Genomic DNA, 9,525 nt, shown 5'->3' with positions numbered 1-9,525 from the left:
CAATATATGTACATGACCGCAATAATTTTTGGTGACGCAATATATCACCCATTATATTTACTTAAAAATTAATGTCACCATGTTTTGTACATTACACTTGCGCCGGTGTCTTTTGCAGCTTCTCGTACATAACGTGTAGTCATGAGGAGCTAGTTCAAATTTAAAAAATGCCTCTACAAACAAAGTTTCATCTGCATATATTATTTTGTTTAGGGATCTGACGCACATCTGACTGCTGAGTAGTGATTGTGTTTTTCAGCAATAGTGTGCACCCTTAATTTACAGAGAAAAGAAGGTCAGGGAAAAATGTAGATGGAAAAATCTCCATACAAGTTATTTGTGCATTTTTCTTTTTTTCTACTTGTTACTTTGCACTTTTTGTTAGAAAATGTTTATTTACCATTTATTCAAGTCTTTTAAGGTATCTGATATTTTGATATTCATTTCCATGATCTAAATATTCTTAAAAGTTTGTTGTCATTTGGAAGTGTGTAGGCCTTCTTGCATTATTATGCTGTTACATTATGATTATATATTCAGTGGCATAAAATGGTCTTTAAAATGACAATAATATCGCTTATCGCAATTATTTGTGGGGCAATATATTGCACAACAAAAAGTTATCGTGACAGGCCTAGTTGTAGCTAGGGATATGCCGGTATCAAATTTTCATGTTGCGATTAATTGCTCATGCTTTTATCACGGTGTGCGATATTATCACGATATTGAAATTTAGTTTAAAAAAAAGTGGTCATAATACAGTATAACAGGTTCAATAACATTTTTCTTATAACAAAAATAACTGAACATTTAAATGCAATAAAGCAATACAGAAAAATGTATAAAGTTAAAAGTTTTACACAGATTAAAGTGCAAAAGAACTATAAAGACCAATAGGTATCACTTTACAATAAGACCTCATTAGTTAACCTTAGTTAATGCATTAACATTCACAATGAGCAATAGCTACATTTGCTACAGAAGTTATTAATCCTTGTTTAAAAAAATACAAGTCTTAGTTCATGTTAGCTCATTAAATAACACAGTTGCAACTTTCGATTTTAACAACATGTTATTAAATATTGGAATACCTAAGATTAATGAATGTTCAAAAGAATTTTTCATTGGCAGTTTATGCTAACTAATGAATTAACTAATGTTAACTAATGAAGCCCTAATGTAAAGTGTGACCGAACAATAAAGAATCAAAACACTTTCAAACAATATCTAGGGCATGTTGTAGTCCAGATTAAAATGTAAAAAAAAGTTTGAAAATAAATAGCCTATTAAGTCTAAATATTTAAGTATTTGGCGCTGTGATGAACATCATAGCAAATACACAAATCTGAATGGCTGTTTAAATCATTTAAACACCTTTCAGAAACAGAAAGTAGTGCAGCTGCTTTGTTTACAGGGTTTCCGGGGTAAAGGCTGCATTTAAATGAATTATTATATTATTATTATTATCATTTCTGCAGTTTAGCGCCATCTGCTGTCAGAGAGTGAAAGTGCGCTTTCATCCAGAGCGTCTCTCACATGTTCCGCCATGTGCTTCTCGTCCGTGCTTGTTTAGGTCAGAGTGCGCACGTGTCTTTCACGCAGCATACAGCGGTGTTGTGCATTTTGACCAGTTGATGGGAAAAGTATTCTTAAAATGCATTCAAAATTCTGAATAATTTGTCATGTATAATTATTCACGGTATTTAGAAGTGCCCACGATAACAATATCATGCATATTCATTACCGTGATATATCGCATTACCAAATACTGGCACAAGTCTAGTTGTAGCCCACTCATTGCTTTTTTTTGTTTGGCAGGTTACTGTGCTTTCAGCTATGGGCGAAGAATCTGCAGTGGCTGTCAAACCCATGACCAAATAGGAAGAAAGACTGGGCTGCTCAGGCTGCAACATGCTAAACTTTAACAAATCTCTTGCATTTGTTTTTTTGGTTTTATTTGTCACCAAAGCTATGGCCTTCACAAGCAACCTCAATTTTTTTTGCTGTGATTGTATTCCTTTTTTCTTCTCCTTCCAATACTGTGCTGGACTTGTCGGGTCAGTTGGCATTTTCTCGGGTAAGAGGTTTAATACTGTCAGTGTGTTTACCCCCTCATCCTCCCCCTTTTGTCCCCCCTCAAGTTTTTACCACTTACATTCCTGAACGTAAAATAATGGGATCCATTTTTCCTTTTTTGTATTCTTGAATTTCTTAATAGTAATTAGTGTGCAGGATTTACGCAAGGTGTTGCGAAGAGAGGAAACCCCAACTGACACTGAACTTTTTTTTTTTTTTTTTTTTTTCCTCTCTCTGGGTGTCATACTTTTACTTACCTCCTTACATGATCTACGCCATGCTGGCACTATAGTTAACTTCTCTCAATTGAATGCCGCCCCCCCCCACCCCAAAGTGAGATGCATACTGGTAGTTGGCACTTCCTTTTACTTGCAGTACTTTAAAAGTACCTTCTCAAGTAAAACCGCTACGACCGAGAAATAAACTCCAGCGAAATGTCCCCTTAAATGCCAGTCTCTAATTGTTCAGAAGTGGAAAGGATGTGATGGCCATGTGCGAATACCTCTGTAACACAATAGCAGCCAGCTTGATTTTGGCTGTCATTGATGACCTTAAATAAAGTGTTGAAGCCTGTATTTGTCTCCAGGTAGGCTCTTATCAGTGCTGCCCCAGACTGAGCTTGAGGACTAAATCTTTGAGTTCTAATCTTCCTTTGTTCACTCGAGGCCTTTGTCACATGACTGGAGAGAGCAAAAAATAAAAACTGAATAGATTTACCTTTTTAATTTTGTTTTTATGGCACACTTGATCAGTATTAAAACAAGATCCAGAAGGCTGGTTAAAGGTGTTCCTTCATAGTTACAGCAGATATTCATCTGGTAAAATTTAACACATGAAAATGTATTACAGTCTGTGGTGAATGAATATCCTACTTGTGTAAATTCAGGGGAAAATTACCGAGTCTAACTTGTCTGTGGTCATTCGGGAAAACTCCATTAAATAAGATGCTCATGTTATTCTATAAATAGAAAGTGTATTTTGATGGTATGATTTTGGGTTCCTCACAGCAGTGCTTGGTAGCACAACCTGCAATGTTTATTTTCTCAAACTAAGAAGGTATCTAAATTTTTATATTATACATGTATAAAATTGTTTCTAACATCTATTGTATGGTTTTAAATGTTAAATTCAAGATTAAAGAATTTAAATAGGCACAATGACATGGGATGTGTCATTTTAGAAAGTGAGGACAGTTAACTGAGAAAGAGACCGAACGCTTTGTTGGGTTGGGCTGCTAAATCCTCTGCCTGGGAGGAGCCAAACGCTCATTTCCCGTTTGTGGCCTGGTGCCCAGACAACACTGACTGAATGAAAGTATTGCAGTTCAGTATTGGAGACTGACATGTGGCACTGCAGTCTATTCAAACTCAAACTTCATCTACCTACTGGCTCCCACGGAGTACTTTCTCAAAGTCAAAGTTAATTATATGTTGAGTAACCTCTTAGTGTGAATAATTCAGATGGATTAGTTTCCAGTTTTGCTGTTGTGTAGCTGAGCAGCATTAAAATGAAGATTGTATCCAAAGAGGAATATGTACCTATTAAATTTGTTCAAGAGCAGAAATCTGCCCAATAACTGGCAAGTGAGGTTGTGCCCATGTGCTTCCTGAGGCCTCACCCAATTTTGTCTTGGTATGTCTGCACAATGATGTAAGGATGAGTCACGCTTCCTTAGTAAGCAGAGCCCAGTCTCTCCCTTCTCTATTCAGTGTATGTACATGTGAATGTTTGAATAGCCTATTTGTGGTTCATGTTTTTGTCATTGTTAGTTGCATGTTAAGCCAGCTACATCCATATACAATAATAACTACAGAGCCATGCAGCAGATCTATGTTTTCAATACTACAGTATGCATAAAATATAACCTGAAATAAATATATTTCACAAAAATATAACCTGAACAAAAAATCATTGTCAAAAGCCATACATAACTTTAAATGGTCGCATTTACGTGGTGGAACAGAAATATATGATACAATTTTATATTAAAATATTATACAATAATAAACTTTTTTTAATATTGTACAAGTATAACTACATTCGAAATGAATAATATCCACGAATCGGTTCTTTCGATCAGTTCGTTTCAAAGAACCGGTTCAAGAAACTGATTCTTTGACGTCAGACATTACGTACTACTTTTCCCCAGAAAAGTACGTTTTCATTGTAACGTTCTGCTATTCAGCTTACTTTTCTCCCCGTCAGTGAAATCTTTGGTACGAATTGTTCAAATCGGTTATGTTACGTTCAACTGATTAATTCAAAAGATCCGACTCATTCAAACGAACGATTCATTCACCAATCGGACGTCGCCGAACTAAACCAAAAAGTCCTCACGAATCCTCCCTAACCGGCAGCCAATCAAATGCGAGAAAATTTTGTGAACTCTTGCGAGGACCTACGCTACTTCCTCCTCTTTCACGCCAAACTCACCAAGATGGCACCGGTACGTGTTGACCGGTCTTAATGGTTAAATGCATTACATTTTTTAGTTTTGTGTGATTAAAATATGAGATATATTACATTTATATATCCTATGTTAACCAGAGTTAGTTTTTGCAAAAGGGATAATATATTAATCCATTAGTTTGACTTTCTAGTGGGAGACACGTGGATGAGCATTTTAGCATGACAGAACCATTCAAATGTATTTGGTTATCAGCGTTTCATAACGTGTTCATTTGTTTTTATAAGATTAATTCGTTTATAAGCAAGTATGAATTACGAGTGCAGTATTAAACTGAGAAAGTAGATGTTTAATTTAGGATTTATATATAAATGAAAAAATATATGTTTGTTTCTTTAGAAAAGGCAGACTTGTGAAAAAAAATAAAAAGGGTGTTTCCTGGAAGTTCACCCTTGATTGTACTCACCCTGTGGAGGATGGGATCCTTGACTCTGCCAACTTTGTAAGTTGTATAGCCTATACATATATATTTTAAAAAACTTTTATTTATGGTCAGGATGTTGTGGGCATGGAAAACCTGAAAATGTAATGAAATTTCCAGACATGGTATAAAGTCAACATTTCTGTGCTGAAAAAGGTTATGTTTGCATTGGCTAGAAAACTAAATTAATGCTTTATTTGTTCCTGTTACAAGGATCTATACATTCAAATTATGTCCCTTTAAATCGATTAGTTTCTGATCCAAACACATAAGTTGTTTTTTTTAAATAAAGTATCCTTTAATGATCGTCATGATTTATGTTCAGGTAGTCACATCACTAACGCTGTGCCCTAACTAGGGTTCCCTTCCCTAGTTAAATGCCTAGGGTTCTCTTCCCTAGTGGTCATGCTGTTTTATTACTAACAGGAAACCTTTCTGAAAGAGATGTTAAGGTTAATGGCAAAACAGGTAACTTGGGAAATGTAGTGCAAATTGTGCGTCAGAAGAACAAAATCAGCTTCACATCAGAGAAGCAGTTCTCTAAAAGGTGAGATTCGGTACATCAGTGGACTCGGCAGGCTTATGTTTATTATTAGTGTTCTTTTTTAAGTCTTTGTATAAATACTAACAACCTCATGTGCCTCAGGTATCTTAAGTACCTCACAAAGAACTACCTGAAGAAGAACAACCTGCGAGACTGGCTGAGGGTGGTAGCGTCGGATAAGGAAAGCTATGAGCTGCGCTACTTCCAGATCAGTCAAGATGATGAATCTGATTCTGATGAATGAAAGCTCTGTCTTGAAATATGTTGGAGTGTATAAAGGTCCTGTATGAGCTGTCACATCTTCAAATGCAGGGCTGTATGTTTTGATATCTGCTTGTAAATAAAATGATACTCAGAAATTGAGTGACATGTTTTTTCCTTGGTAGTAAATGTTTAATGTAGAGGGCTTGATTTATAATCAAGGTGGAACAAGGGTAAAAGAGTTAAAAAAGATTCATTAACAAACATGTTGCCAGTGGTGATAGGAGAGATTATATTGCAGATGAAACTACCTGTTAATCATTACAGTAGTAACAATCATTGCAGGAGTGTTTTTGCAATATTTAAATGATATAGTTGCCTTATAATTTATAAGTTACTTTATAGCTTTTGTCATGGATGTTGAGATCTTTATAGGAATTTTGTGTAAATGTAACTGCATTTAATAATTTCTGAAGACACTATTAGAAGTTAAAGAATACAGAGCTCCTTCGTTTTTTTCATATTTTGATAACATCAGAAGATGCAACAACCAACTGTTACTTTATTAAGAATAGAACTACAGAGGCCATTTTCAAATGTAATTGATTTGAACGTTCTTTGAAGAAAGATATAAAAACAATATGAAAAAAATAGTATGTCGTGTTGCATTGAAAGTGTATTTTAAATGTGACTGATTACACATTTGACTGTTTAAATTTGTTGCAAAATTAAGGCAAGAGATTTTTCTTTTTTCTGGCTGTTGACTGTATTTTCTGATTTATGGAGTGATAAAATGAAATCAAACCAAACCAAAATCCCCTCAGTAAAAAAAAAACATTTACAGTGATATTAGTTAAAATTTTTACCTGTGGTGTCTTGCCTTTAATATTAAATTGTTTAAAAAAAACATGAATAGCTAAAATGCTTTCATGCTCACAATGACATATACTATAACAAGAGCTAAAGCTATCACTGGCATTGATATTTATCTCCCAAATGTTAACCTTGTTAACTTTTAAAATTTAATCTCACATTGATAGCATTACATTTTATCTTTAACAAATTCTTCACCTAAGGTCAAAGGTTAGTGAAAATCTTATCAATAGACAGGTAGAGCAATAGAAATGTCTGGAATTAAATGCATTTGCATTGATATGGGTGAGTTCGCTATAAAGACCTTCAGTGTGAAAGGCAGCCAGAGTTAGAGCCTTCAGCTTGTTACCAGGATGTTCTCTAATGCTCTGCACAGAGAAGAGACTGAAGCAGCACTATGGACCAGCACTGGGAGGAAACGTATTAGAGAGCGATTTCGTGCTACTTTGGCAGGACTCCTGGAGTTGGAGGTCCTGAGAGTCAGACACAAAATAATGGTGGAGACGGCCCTGGGAAAAACCAAAGTTGATCCTGAAGATTCAACATCAACGATTATCCAGCAGAGACAGCATGATTACTGTGTGAATAAAGACTCATTCAGACTAAAGCTCAAGCGCAGTTTTTCTGAAGAGGCTGTTCACGAGGCTAGAAAATCCAGAGGACTTTGGTCATGTTCCAGTCATTCATCTGAAGACCTGCTTCATCATCAGTGTCTGACGGAAAGAAGCTGGCATGACCAAGAACTTCACTCGCACATGGAAAGTCAGTCAAGGACAAGCTCAGGTTTTTGCGACTTTGGGGATGTTTTTACCCCCTCTGACTGTGATGAAACCATCAGCTCTCTCTCCACCTCTTTGGCCTCCTTGAAATACAAGAACACTCTCGGAGATGGAGAATGTTTCATGGTTGAGGAACCTCAGAGGAGCCGACCCATTTTATTACGAGAGCACAGAGGAGTTCAATCCCATTTCTCAGATGAGACGATTCCTAAAGATGGTTTCCGATTTGTGGTGGATCTGTATCCAGACTCGCACTGGCCAGATGTTTCAGACATATTTCAACCCAAAGTTGTCTTGCAACCCACCTACCGTTCTGATATTCCAGGCCACCAGGGCATGGAAGTGTATCGCTATCCCAGTCCACTGCATGCTGTGGCCCTGCAAAGTCCACTATATGCACCAAAAAGCCCCCAGAACAACAGGAAAAAGAATGGAAGACGTTCTTCTGGAAGCTCTACAAGCTCCTTACTGAGACCAGGCTTGAAGGTTTCAGAACATTACTGCTGTCTTGCAAAATCCTATTTGTCATCCAACTTACTAAAGAAACATACCAATTCTTTGGGCAGGAGCATGCACTTTGAGAAGCACAGACGTGAGGAGATCATTCTGAAACGAGCCAGAGTTCAATGCCACAGTCATAGCGCTGCACCAAGAGATGGAGGAATGACCTCACGGCCAAAGAGAGGCATGCACCGCACCAGCTCCTTGCACAAAAACAAACCATCCTTCTATTCTTTTCAGTCCACGCATCTGCAGCGAACCAGAGAAGATGTGTGTGAGGCTGCAATGAGCACAGCATCCACCATGCAAGCTATGAAAAGGCATCTAAATTTATAAAACGTTACCATGAGACAAATACTTGCTTTGACCAACTTGATCAGGTGCAAAAAAGAGTCTTCAAAGGAATCCAAAGCTGTAAATTAAGAACATAATGCACGAGAGAAATGCAAAAGACAAATAATAAACAGTTAGTAATTGCATTAAAACTCGTTCATTATCTGTGATCATTCAACGTGATTAAACAGTGCATGTAAAAACACTGTCTTCCTCTGTGATTAAATCATATTGTTATGTGGCATTGTATATTCTCTTTGTGAGAAAGCTCAACTAGAGGTTAAAATTAGTTACAAAAATACAGAAAATACATCAAAACACTTAGCTTAGCTAAGTACGTCACGTGTATCCTATTTATAGCTATTTACAACACTTTTCTCAGGTTAAATCCTAATAAATACTAATATGAATAAATATAAGTATTAAAAGTACGTATTTTGTTCTGTACCCACGGTTCCCTTTCAGTCGGTCACTCTCGACGTCACGTCGGATGACCGACGAATTGGGATCTCGCTTAGAGGGACCAATCTACTTCGAGTCTAAACTAAACGTGCCAATGTACATTGGCACGTTTAGTTTAGACTCGAAGTAGATTGGTCCCTCTAAGCGAGATCCCAATTCGTCGGTCATCCGACGTGACGTCGAGAGTGACCGACTGAAAGGGAACGTCTCGGTTACGTATGTAACCCTCGTTCCCTGAAGGAGGGAACGGAGACGTCACGTCCCGTCGCCACAGCTCCTGTACCACCGCTGAGCGGCCGGGTCACCGGCTCGGCTCCTCAGCGAAAACCTGAATATGCGCTGCATCTGCTGCCTACTTATACTCACGCTGTGATCAGCAGCAGCTGGATGCAATAATCGCATGCCAATGTACATTGGCACGTTTAGTTTAGACTCGAAGTAGATTGGTCCCTCTAAGCGAGATCCCAATTCGTCGGTCATCCGACGTGACGTCGAGAGTGACCGACTGAAAGGGAACGTCTCGGTTACGTATGTAACCCTCGTTCCCTGAAGGAGGGAACGGAGACGTCACGTCCCGTCGCCACAGCTCCTGTACCACCGCTGAGCGGCCGGGTCACCGGCTCGGCTCCTCAGCGAAAACCTGAATATGCGCTGCATCTGCTGCCTACTTATACTCACGCTGTGATCAGCAGCAGCTGGATGCAATAATCGCATGCCAATGTACATTGGCACGTTTAGTTTAGACTCGAAGTAGATTGGTCCCTCTAAGCGAGATCCCAATTCGTCGGTCATCCGACGTGACGTCGAGAGTGACCGACTGAAAGGGAACGTCTCGGTTACGTATGTAACCCTCGTTCCCTGAAGGAGG

At 38.0% G+C, this 9,525-nt stretch overlaps 1 long non-coding RNA gene and 1 pseudogene across 1 annotated transcript in view; both read left to right on the top strand.

The window, feature by feature from the left end:
* The window catches only part of LOC107725865 (uncharacterized), a 10,598-nt gene extending 7,635 nt beyond the window's left edge, over nucleotides 1–2,963 (top strand). The window contains exon 2 of the long non-coding RNA XR_001638173.1: nucleotides 1,819–2,963. This is a non-coding gene — a long non-coding RNA (uncharacterized LOC107725865). The remainder of the gene's footprint in view (nucleotides 1–1,818) is intronic.
* A 1,829-nt stretch (nucleotides 2,964–4,792) lies between these two features.
* LOC107725835 (60S ribosomal protein L22-like 1) lies at nucleotides 4,793–5,864 on the top strand (annotated as a pseudogene).
* The last annotated feature ends 3,661 nt before the right edge of the window (nucleotides 5,865–9,525 follow it).

The sequence above is a fragment of the Sinocyclocheilus rhinocerous genome, unplaced genomic scaffold (assembly GCF_001515625.1).
Source record: "Sinocyclocheilus rhinocerous isolate Xijiao unplaced genomic scaffold, SAMN03320098_v1.1 scaffold1508, whole genome shotgun sequence".
NCBI classification, from domain to species: domain Eukaryota; kingdom Metazoa; phylum Chordata; class Actinopteri; order Cypriniformes; family Cyprinidae; genus Sinocyclocheilus; species Sinocyclocheilus rhinocerous.
This window is presented reverse-complemented; position numbering and strand designations above follow the sequence as displayed.